Source organism: Triturus cristatus, chromosome 1_1 (assembly GCF_964204655.1).
Source record: "Triturus cristatus chromosome 1_1, aTriCri1.1, whole genome shotgun sequence".
Lineage (NCBI taxonomy): Eukaryota > Metazoa > Chordata > Amphibia > Caudata > Salamandridae > Triturus > Triturus cristatus.
Genome location: NC_140579.1, coordinates 39,990,817 through 40,003,332, shown reverse-complemented (window position 1 = coordinate 40,003,332; position 12,516 = coordinate 39,990,817). Strand labels below are relative to the sequence as shown.

Below are 12,516 nucleotides of genomic sequence, written 5' to 3'. Positions count from 1 at the left end.
GCTTTCGGGCCACACAAGGCCCCTCTCCCTTCTGGGGATTTCCTTGGTGCTTTGTAGATGGCGGGTAATCGCCCTTCCGTCTCCTCTTTTCCTTGCCTCTGCTCTGGCAGCAGTGGCGCTGTATACTTGCTTTTCTTCGCTGTAGTGATCACTTGCCACAAAGCTCGCATTTCTCATTAGAGCTTGTCACTGTTGCGTGGCTTCTTCTCTCGGTTCACTACACTTTCAGCTTTCCAGGGTAAGTAATTCTCTGACTGAAGACATTGGTAGTGGCATCAGGGTGTCTCTCTCCCTCCTGGTCGGGGTCTCTCTCTCTCTACCGGCCTGGGGGACTCTTCTCTCTTCACCGGCTTGGGGCCTCTTCTCTCTCCACCGGCCTGGGGTCTCTTCTCTCTCCACCGGCCTGGGGGGTCTCTCCTTCTCTCCACCGGCCTGGGGTCTCTTCTCTCTCCACCGGCCTGGGGTCTCTTCTCTCTCCACCGGCCTGGGGTCTCTTCTCTCTCCACCGGCCTGGGGGTCTCTTCTTCTCTCCACCGGCCTGGGGGTCTCTTCTTCTCTCCACCGGCCTGGGGTCTCTTCTCTCTCCACCGGCCTGGGGGGTCTCTCCTTCTCTCCACTGGCCTGGGGTCTCTTCTCTCTCCACCGGCCTGGGGTCTCTTCTCTCTCCACCGGCCTGGGGGTCTCTTCTTCTCTCCACCGGCCTGGGGGTCTCTTCTTCTCTCCACCGGCCTGGGAGGTCTCTTCTTCTCTCTCCACCAGCCTGGGGGTCTCTCACTCTCTCCACCGGCCTCGGGGTCTCTTCTTCTCTCCACCGGCCTGGGGGACTCTTCTTCTCTCCACTGGCCTGGGGGACTCTTCTTCTCTCCACCGGCCTGGGGGACTCTTACTCTGTCCACTGGCCTGGGGGTCTCTTCTTCTCTCCACCAGCCTGGGGGGTTTCTTCTGCGCGCTGTGTCTTCATTAGCTTTATTGTTTCCTAGTCCGGTCAGTTTCCTCTTCACTGCTGGGATAGCTTCCTTGGCTGTCTTTTCTTCTCATAGAACTGTAGCAGCTGTTCCTGTGTTGCTGCACACTTGCTTGGTGCTGTGCCATTCATTAAGGGATGCATTGTCTCTATCCCTTGCATCTAGGCTCTCTCTGTAACGACTCAGTCTCTTCCCCTCTACAACCGTTAGGAAGGCCCAGTGAGGGTGTGTTTCCCCTTTGACTAGTACTTTGCTGTTGCTGCTTCAGCCTCTAGTGCAGTCTGCTTTGCAAAACGAGATGTGCTTTTGTTGTAAAACCACTGTTCCAGTGCAGCAGTGGCACTAGTCGGTCACCAGGGGCTTGTGAGGCTCTCAGCACCTATGCTCTCTGTTGCTCATAGCCTCTGCCTCAAGTGAGGTGGTATTATGTATGGAAGCCGTATTGGTGGGGCTGGCATCCTCTCATTCCACTTTGTCTTCCCCTGTGCAGGTTCTCCTCTGCAGCACTTTATTTCACTTTTTTTTTTTCTTTCACCTCGCAAAATGACCATGGGCTGCGTCTCCCTTTGCAGCATCTGTGTGACCCAGCAGTGCGTCCTGGTCAAGTACTGTGTTCTATCTTTTCCCTCCTTAGCGGGTGCGGTAACGCGGAATGGTCACTAGGTGGCGCTGCAGGGCATGTTATTGCGGCCGGCGGCCGTTTTCCCTTTCCATGGAACCTCGATGACTTCGCTGTTGCTGCACTTCATTCTGCCCACAGGGGCATCGTTGGGGCAGGCAGAAGGGAATGCTGTCGATTGGTGGTCGCTGCTCAGCCGTGCCGGTAAGTTTATTTTTGTTTTTGAGGCTGGGCACACCAGGCCTTACATTGACTGCATGTGTCCAGACAACATGACCACACGCGGCAGGGAAATTAGTGTCTCTCTTCTCCTCCGCATGGGATCGGCAGACACGACGGGCAGCGAACATCTACGCTGATCGTGCTCCTCACTGGGGAAACGCTCTTGCTTGGACCACACTCGCTTCCTCCTTGCACTCCGCGGCAGATGGCGCCAGGCAGCGAAAAATGACAGGCACCTCAGTAGGCAGAGGGAAGAAAGTCATACCTCTTGCACCGCAGTGACTGGTGCATTGTCCTTTCCTGCCGGCAATGGAGAGCCAGCGTGTAGGTGCGGTATCGTCGCCCTCTGCAGTGACGCTGGTGAGGCAGGGGTGTTTTCTCTCGCTGCACTGCCTTTAACTCACGGGCACACCTCACGCCCGGCAGGTTTGGAGGCAGCTTACATGCGGGGTGGGCTCCCGCTTATCTTCTTCACCCCGGAGCTCTGCACATGCCCCGCGGGTCTCTGTAGTAAGTAGATTATATTGTATTAGTAAATGTGTTGTGTTTCTTTATGGAATGTATCTAGGTAAGCAGTAGGTAGAATGTTACTGGGGATCTAGAATCTCTGTGGAAAGGCAGATGAAGACTGGATCTTGTTGGGATATGTCGTGGGTTCTTTCCTCTGAAAATAAATTCTACTTTTACTGAATAAACAGTTCCTGTGACTTCATTATATGCTCCGAAGGTGAAGAGAGCATACTACATATTTTGGCGACGCACTGGATGGGATCTGTGTAACTTCGTAAGATTTTGATCTGTTTTGAACTTTGGAAAAGTGGCAGTTGGTCACAGCTGGAAAGGAAAAACCCACCGACGCTGATATCCTGCTTAAAATTCGCATGCGAGGCTGTGAGTACATCGACAATATCTATTTGGATTGGTTTTGCTGGATGTCTTACCCGTTACGCCTCAGCATCATTCAAACAGCGCGTTGATTCTCTTGGTGGTCCGCGCTCGTATTTCAACTGCTGACAGCTCAATCGGAAGCGGCAACAAAGAAGTGACGTCTATGCGCGATTGCATCATCACGTTTCGGCGGCCATTTTGTAAGGTTGGGATCGCTTGCCTTGCAAATCATTACGGCCACGTTATTCGGTTCGTGTATTTCATCAAAACATCGTTTTTTCTCGTTTTTTTTTTTTAATTAATTATTTTTCTCGTCACCACTATCAGCATTGGCCACAAAACGGATTAACTCTCAGGTGTGTTTTTGTCTTCAAGTTTTGTTTTCTTCTTTCTGTGTTTTGAATTCTGCACTATGGCAAGATCTAATGAAAGTATTGTGGCTCCGCCGTGTTTTTTAAAGATTGTGGGTAAGCCACCCATTCCTTGGCCAAAGTGGTTAAGAGTTTTTACTAACTATTTGGAAGCCATTGATGCACTTGAATATTCTCCATCTAGGAAAAAAGCCATATTATTTAATCATCTTGGAGATGCTGGTCAACAAGTGTTTGATAGTCTTCCTACTGTCACGAATCCTTCAGCTGACGATTCTTGGAATGTTTACTCAGAAGCTTTAGCTCGTTTGGGTAAACAATATAAAGATGAGCCCTCAATAATGATTGAAAGACATGTTTTTTTTAAACAAACACAGTCTGCGGAAGAATCCATTGAAGATTATTTAGCTACTTTGAGGGTGTTGGCTACAAAGTGTGAATTTGGGTCCTATTTAGAGACAGCGCTTCGAGACCAACTTGTTTTTAATTGTTACAACAAAAAAATACAGGAACGCATATTAACTTGCAAAAATCCTACTTTAGATGAAGTGGTTACTATTGCTAAGAGTATTGAATGTTCTGTCACATCATCCAAGATTTTAGCAGAGACTTCTAACGCTTCTTGTAACCCTAAGGTCATGAATGTTGATATGGATCAGAGTAACCAAATAGAAGTCAATGTGGTTGCAAATCGTTTAAAGAACACAAAAGTATTTGAACGTAAAAATAACATTTTTTGTTACAGGTGTGGTTCCAAGTTTCATGTTGGTAACAATCCAAAATGTCCGGCTCAAGGAAAAAGGTGCAATAATTGTAAAAGAATTGGTCATTTCTTTACTATGTGTAGGTTGCCAAAAGACAAAAGTAAGGTGAACTATATTTACAATGAGGACGAAATATGTGATGCGTTAAATGTGTCTTCATTATCAATTCATATTAATTCTCTTGAAGGGAATAAGATTAAAGGGCCTAATTGTGCTGTGTTAATTGGTCAGGTTGAAATGGAAGTAATGGCTGATTCAGGTTCGCCCATTACGATTTTAGATGAAAAAACATTTTACAGGCTATGGACAAACATAGAACTGTTACCTACTGATGTTAATCCTAAAGCCTTCGGGGAGTATGACATAGTAATGAGAGGGTATTTCAATGACACTATTAATTTTAAAGGTAGGGTGATCAATACTAAAATTTACGTGGCTTTGGATGGCAGAGACATTTTGGGTTGGCGTGACCAGGCCAGTTTGGGTATTTTCTTGAAACCGGGTCATCCGGAACCTGTGGTTCTGGGTGACTTTCCAGTTCTATTAGTCAATGGTGATAATTCACATGACCCTGTTCTGGACAAATTGTTTAACAAATATAAATTGGTGTTCAGCAATGAAATTGGGTTGGTTAAGAATTTTGAACATACCATCAAACTTAAAGAGAAAGTTTTCCCTGTTGTTCAGAAAGTTCGTCCCGTTCCACTCTCTGTAAGGGATGATCTAAAAAAACATTTAGATCAATTGTGTGCACAAAATATCATTTGTCCCGTAGAATCATCAGAGTGGGTTTCTGCTGCAGTGGTAGCTCGTAAACCCTCTGGCGATATTCGTCTATGTGCGGATTTGAGGATGCTGAATCGCAATATTGTTGTAGATGCCCACCCGTTACCCAAGATTCATGATATGCTTGCCAAATTAGGTCGCAGCAAGTTCTTTTCCACCATCGACTTACGCTCGGCGTATCATCAAATTCCACTTTCTGTTAAGTCTCAACCTTTGACTACGTTTGTTACACCATTTGGTGTTTTTATGTACAAGCGACTTCCTTTTGATTTAGCGTCTGCTGCCAGTATATTCCAGAGGTTAATGGATAAAATGTTTGATAATTGTGATGGCATTCAAGCATTTCAGGATGATATCTTGGTACATTCTGAAACGTTGGAACAGCATTACACTCGTCTTGAAGAAGTTTTATGTAAATTACAAGATAATGGTATGACAGTGAATATCGACAAATGTAAATTCTTGACACAAGATGTAGACTATTTAGGTCACAATTTATCTAAGGAAGGTATTAAACCAAAGAATTCTTTACTGGATGCTATCAAAAATGCACCAGCCCCACTAGATAAGGACTCACTAAGAGCATTCCTTGGGTTGAGTGAGTACTATGCTCGCTTTGTTCAGGGGTATGCTCTGGTGGTACAACCTCTTCGCAACTTGTTAAAAAAACATGCTAAGTTTGAGTGGTCTGTGGAGGTTGAGGAGGCATTTAAGTCAGTTAAGCAATTAATAGTCTGTGCTCCTGCAATTAAGCCATTTACTTATGGTGTTCAAAGCATAATTACGGTTGATGCCAGTGCGAAAGGTTTAGGGGCTGTGTTGAGTCAGATAATCAATGGTCAAGAGTGTACAATAGCCTTTGCTTCTCGTACTCTAACTAGTGCTGAGATCAATTATAGTACCATAGAGCGAGAAGCTTTAGCGTGTTCTTGGTCTGTAGAAAAATTTCGCACATATATTTGGGGGACTCGATTTCAGCTCTACACTGATCATAAACCTTTGATGTATATGCTTGCGGATAGTTCTTCCAATAAGGCATCTTCTCGTCTAGTCAGGTTGTTAGCTAGACTCCAAGAGTTTAACTTTGACATTAAATATCTTCCTGGTGGCAAAAATGTTCGTGCGGATTGCCTTTCGCGTATTCCGCTTCCTCATACTCAAGAAACTTTTCATGCGGATGATGAGTTTGAGTGTGTGTTCTCGGTAGAGGATGTCATACAAACTCACAAGATCACGCATGATGACTGGGTGCAATGCTTCCAACAAGATGATTGTTTGCAAAATGTCAAAAAGTTTCTTGTTAAGGGTTGGCCACTGGATCGGAGTTTATCATTAGAGGAGAAGAATTTTGCACAGGTTGCCTCAGAGTTATCTTGTTGTAATGATATTTTAATGCGACAAGATAAATTTGTTCCTCCTAGAGGTATCAGGGATAAAATTATTTTGCTTGCTCATGAGGGACATCCTGGTTCTACGGCTACAGTTAACAAAATTAAAATGTCATATTGGTGGCCTGGCATTGACAATCAAGTAAAAACTCATGTGAATCAGTGTGCTCAGTGTTTGTGCTCTGACAAACATTGGAAGTCATCTAATTCTCCGTTATGTCCTGTTGAATGGCCCTCTGCAGCATGGAAGAAAATTGGCTTGGATTATTCTGGTCCGTTTTCGGTTTTCAATTCAGAAAAGAAATATCTTATTGTAGCCGTTGATTACTTTTCTAAGTGGATTTATTTTTCTATTGTCAAAAATGCAGATTCTGACACTGCTATTTTATTTTTGCAACATTTGTTTTACACTGAAGGTACACCTGATGATATTGTAACTGACAATGGATCTCATTTTATTAGTCATGATTTTGAATTGTTTCTAAAAAAGTTAGATGTCAAACACACTCTTGCTCCTTTATATAGTCCCTCTACAAATGGGTTGGTTGAGCGTGCCAACAGAGTGTTGAAAGATGCAGTACAAACTGCAGTCAGCAATGGGTTAAATATTCCTTCTTTCTTATTTCAGAGAATTTGGAATTACAATACTACTCCACACACTACCACTGGTGTTTCACCTTTCACATTATTAAGGGGCAGAATACCAACTTCCAAACTTAATCCTTCATGGTTGCTTGAAAAACAATCTCAAGTTCCTCTTGATTTGAGTAAAATTAGAGATTGTGTGATGAAAAAACAAAGTAGTTACAAACGAAACTATGACAAAAGGTTTCATGTTGTTGAGAAACCTTTGTTTGTTGGTGATTGGGTTTTGATTCGGAAACCCATTAAAGTTTCTAAAGGTCACTCAAAGTTTTCATCTCCTGTTCAAGTGGTTGCTGTTTCTCGGGGGTCTGCTATGCTGCAAGATAGAGGTTGGTGGAATAAGAATGCACTTATAAAAATCACTGATAAACAAGCAGCTATCATTTTGGAAAGTAAGAATACTCCTGTTGTCACAGATATTTCAAATCAGGATTGGTTTGGTGTTTGTGACAATATTGGTACACGTTCAGGTCCCTCCCTTCATTCTCGTTCTGATTTGTGTCAGGGTGATTCTAGAGAGATTGTTCCATGTCCAGTTTCTCCTCGCGTAATATCTGAAAGGGGAGAAGGTGAGGGTAGTGGAAGAAATATTGGTGGTTCAAGATTACGTTCTGCACCTTTTCGCTTTCGTGATTATGTCATGATTTGAGTTATTTTATTTTTGTTGTTTTTATTTCTTTTATGTATCATCTGTAATGTTTGTGAATTATTTAAATTTCTGTTTATGTATAAAGGGGAGGGTGTGTAGTAAGTAGATTATATTGTATTAGTAAATGTGTTGTGTTTCTTTATGGAATGTATCTAGGTAAGCAGTAGGTAGAATGTTACTGGGGATCTAGAATCTCTGTGGAAAGGCAGATGAAGACTGGATCTTGTTGGGATATGTCGTGGGTTCTTTCCTCTGAAAATAAATTCTACTTTTACTGAATAAACAGTTCCTGTGACTTCATTATATGCTCCGAAGGTGAAGAGAGCATACTACAGTCTCCCGGCGATCTGCTCAGCTTCTGCAGGGGGTGCCCTTGACACGGGCAGTACACATTATTACCCTTACAACACACCGTGTAAACGGAGGCTGCACACGCGGGGAAATCCCGCTCGTCGCCAGTGTTATGTTCTGGGCCCTAGGCCCACATGTTGTTGGAAGGACCACACGGACGCCGGAATACTGTATTGGTGACTAGCCACGAGCACGTGCACTCTGGCCCCTTTTTTTAGCGGGGTCACCTGACTGGTGACGTCCTTGTTGGATGGGTGAGGGGGTGTGTGTGTGGGCCAGCCCTCGGGGGAGTGGCTGGCAGAAACACTAGACTGTGTCCAGCAGGACACAACACGGTCTATGACCGACTGCGTTAATATACCCACGTGTGTTTATCTCAAATTTACAATGTTTGCATACCTGTTACCCTTCAGAGATGCAATCAAATAGCCCTCCCTTATCATCGCATGGTTTCGAGTTATGTCTAAGTGTCACCAGTTGATTCGTGGTGTACTGTATCCGCTGAGATTGGGCAGGGTCCATGGCCCCTGGACCCGATCAGGCGTGGACGGGCGAGATGGGCTTTCCCTTTGGCGAGCCAGCGGCATGGCCGCTGCACGGGCCCTCTGCGTGCCCGCTTCGCTGCGACATTTAAAGCGTCACAGGTCCGTAAGGTAGAACGTTGACCTCTGGCGCCGAATCGCACTCTATGGTAGATCCTGTACTTCTTCTCGACTGCGCTCTATGGCTGCACTCCAGGACTCCTGGCCTGTCTGGCAGCGACAAGGAGCTCTTCTGAGGATGTCGCTCTCGTTCCAAGGAACTGCGCAATATAAATATTCAAGTGTGTCCTCCCAATTAAAATAAGTGAAATTCAACGATACACAATAAAAATGGCACACCAGAAGGCACAGTAAAACGGCATCTCCTGCTTCCGGCGATCATGTTTATGTTTCTAAATCTGTCCCATAAACTTACTCAGAATATAACACGTGACATAGGGGTCGGAGTTGTCTATACTGATGAAAATGAATTATACAAAAGAACACTTCCCAGCAACCTTAGAATAACAAAGCAAAATTAAAAACAATGATTGGGTTCTGAACCCATGCCTTGCAGTTTGCATGCAGCTCGTTGATGTTGGTTCATAACTCATCGTGTTGTATCAAAAGGATTATAACTTAGGAACTATAAGTAATAACAGACTCCCTGTGACAGCAGCAGTAACCCACTCAGCATTCTGCAAACCTGCGATCGGCAGGAACATTAACCCTCTGTAATACCTTTTTGACGATGAGTCTAAACTGTGCATAGATACAATCACAGATTTATCCATGAAGTGCATGAACCATCAGAGCTGTCATCGCTATTTTTTGGGGCACACAAACATGTATGCAGGCGGCTTGTCTCCTCTCAGAGACTGTCACGGGAATGACGTCACCCTGGTGGCAACCATGGTCCTGAAGACGCTTTAGGACATCTTCGAATGTATTACAATTATATCATCCTGATGCTTTAGATTGTGCACATTTTAAAAATATTTTTAGTGTTTCATATTTTGTTTATAGAATACGAGCTAGGCTTTTACCTGACATTTTTTACAAAATAAATAGAACAAAAATATATCTCAGTGAAGTGCAAGTTCAATCACACTGAACAGGCCCAGCACAAGCCAAACACACACACAGCCGCACACAGGCCCTTGCCAGGTACATCAGGGCCTTCAGCACTGCATCTTTCCCTCACACACAGAACAGGCACAGCACAAACAGCAAAAGAGACCAGTTTCATCACACCCATTAGCAACACGTACAAGCTTCTCTCACATCTATAGCATGTACAGCACGGGCAGAGCACTGCAAGCTTCCTGCACACCGACAACAGGTACAGTAGGGGCAGAAACACTATGAGCCTCCCTCGCATCCGCAACAGGTACAGCTCTGCAAGCTTCCCTCACATCCAGAACAGGACAATAGCCCAGGCAGCAGCACTGCAAGCTTCACTCACGCCCACAACAGGTAGAGCACGTACAGCAGCACTGCAAGCTTCCCTCACATCCAGAACAGGGACAACCCAGGGAGCAGCACTACAATCTTCCCTCACACCAACAGATACTGCACTGTCAACAGCACTGCACGCTTCCCCTACATCCAGAACATGGACAGCCCAGGCAACAGCACTGCAAGCTTCCCTCACCTCATACCAGCAACAGATACATCACTGGCAGGAGCACTGCAAGTTTTCCTCACACCAACAACAGATATAACACAGGCAGCAGCACTGCAAGCTTCCCTCATACACACAACAGGTACAGCACAGACAGCAGCACTGAAAACTTTCCTCACACACACAACAGGTACAGCACGAGCAGCACTGCAGGGTGCTGTTACATGCACACAGCAGAAGGTTAGGTAACCTCATCTGTGGCTCACAAGACAGTGCCCCAGTCATCCCCCTCGCCCCCGCCCCCAACCCACATAGGCCACTAAACCTCTGTGTACCATGTCTATGTTTATCCACCACAGGGACAGAAACAGTTGCCTTCCTATCAGTATTAATCTTCCCTAATATGTTAATATAGTACTCACTCAAAGACACATAACAGTACTGGTGGTATATGTGTCCTGGAACTGATTCGTGGTGTGTGCCACATGCAGGGCCCAGCATCACTTTCTCTCTTAGTTTATCGTTGGTCCAAAAGAGAACAGAGAACTCAAACCCCCTTCACATCTCATGCATACAGGACACTGCCTCCCAATACTCCATCCTGAGCCTGTAAGGGCATCCGAGTGCGACAGTACTCACAGCACACATAATGCGTCACACACTCCTACTGCTGGTCACTTACTTCATCAAGAGGTGCTCCCCCAGTATTATCCTAATACTGCCCTCAGTCCACTGATACATAGGTTTATGGAAAGGAGAGTCTATGCGAGCTCCCTCCCACCATGTATCTTCCCCAGTGCTGCTGCTTTCCTGCTGACTTTACAGAGCATGTGCTTGTTTGGTAAAGCAGGTGTCTTTCTACTCTGGGTGAAGGACCTGTTCACTGGTGCACAGTATGTTACTTCCTGTTTTTAACCTTGTGTGTGCAGGAAACATTTCTCAGTTCGACTATGAGTCAAAGATTCAAATCAGCAGTTGCAGATGTGTGTGTATTCAAAGCTATTGTACGACATGTAATATGCGGAAGAAAAAAATAGACCAAAAAAGAACATAAAATATAAATCATATCCATGATCTCTTGAGAGTTTAAAAACAATTCTACATAAGATTATTAGATTAAAAACAATTAAAAATATATATGCATTAATGTGCTTTGAGACTCCACATTTCTTCGTATAACCAAGTTCATAAAAGAACGAGAAGTGCGATTCGCAGTCAAGATTTAAGACATCAATACACTCATATCACAGTTGGCCGAGGTTAAAAGAGAGTAAGACAAAAAGAAGAACAGAAACCTCATATAGGGTCCACTATGAGCTCCTACTAACACAGGAGTTAAGAGGGCCTCCTCAGTCTAACTCCACTTATGGAAGGCAGGCTCAGCACGAGTCACGACTCTCTAAACATGAGCAAATAAGCAAAAAGAGAAAGGACCTAACACAGAACTCCGCTCTCCACCCATGGGGAAAAGTATATTGGCGTGTACCAAATGACTGATGACATGCATATAGTTCAGGCAGTTATCCTATCGTAGTTTTTCTAGACGAGAAGCTGCTTTAAAAAAATACCCTAACTTTATATAGCACTACGACCACACTTCTGCCATTTCTAAGCACTGTAAGTACCGGATGTTACTATTAGCTAGCATATGTTATTCAATTTGATGTCTGCAAAGGGATAGAAGGCTGAGTTGGCCCTGCTGGGATTGAAACCTGCTACTTTTGATGCATACATGCGTAGATACATCCATTCATGTGCGGATGTTGCCTCTCCTACCTGGCTATCTGCTCCTGCTGTCTTGCCTACCAGGGCCCGGGTCTTAGGCTCTTCTCACGGCATGTGGCGGAGGGGCAATAGTCGCTGGTGTGGAATTGCTGCTGCTGCTATGGGTCGGTGATTACATCTGCAGGCATTTTAAGAGCTGTAACAGTGTGCTGTACTGACAGGAAGTCCTCGAGCACTCTTGAGGGGCGGGGGAGTTGGGGGTGGGGGGCGGCGGGGGAAATTCAGGTCCACCTGGGAGGAACTGCATGCTTGTCAGCCGTATGATTTAGGAGATAGGCTATGATAGAGTGCTTACAGCACTCTAAATTGTATGGGTGCACTATACTCATGGTTGAAATGCACTCTCATGTATTTTGTCGTTTGCAGTGCTTCATAAATATTAAGATGCATGTATTCACGTTATAGTAGCACTACATTGTAATGTGCACATTCAAGTAGGATTTTACATGTATTAGAGACTCTTATAATTCCCGTATGTGTAAAGTGCAGGATGAAATTATACGTGTGCAGTGTATCCTGTGTTTAGTTTAAGTTGCCTGAATTGTAAGCCTGAACTGTAAGTTGTTTTGAGGTTTGTTTCTCCTTGGTTGCTCATGAAATAATTAAATGAATCCTTTTTGTGCTCGAAGACAGTGTGTTCTCATCCTACTGCAGGTGCAGGATTTCGGCCTCGTTATTCTTATATTTAAGGAGATACCCGGAATGTCTTTGAAGTAGTCTGGAAGGCGAGAAGGAAGGACTCCTTTCGTGCCTGGCCTATCTGAAACCCAAGGCCACTGAAAGACCAAGAAAAAATTAATTAAAGCTCTTGTGAAAGCTACTGAAAATGCTGCAATTGAAAAAGTTCACCATGTGACGTATTGTGGGTTCAACATTGTCTTTTTGTATAATGCGCAGGGAAAGATTCTGGAGTCTTCTGCTTATTTTCGGAGGAGAAG

General features: G+C 44.6%; 1 protein-coding gene across 4 annotated transcripts in view; it reads right to left on the bottom strand.

Moving 5' to 3' along the window:
- Positions 1 to 11,760, bottom strand: part of LOC146869296 (nuclear factor 7, brain-like) — a 153,118-nt gene extending 141,358 nt beyond the window's left edge. For 2 of the 4 annotated variants that reach the window (XM_085647028.1, XM_085647045.1), the window contains exon 1: positions 10,476 to 10,624. The gene's annotated coding sequence lies outside the window, so the exon portion shown is untranslated. Of the gene's footprint in view, positions 1 to 10,475; positions 10,625 to 11,569 lie in introns of those variants that run through there. The other 2 variants (XM_085647039.1, XM_085647042.1) reach the window with 2 other exon arrangements.
- Positions 11,761 to 12,516: the final 756 nt, after the last annotated feature.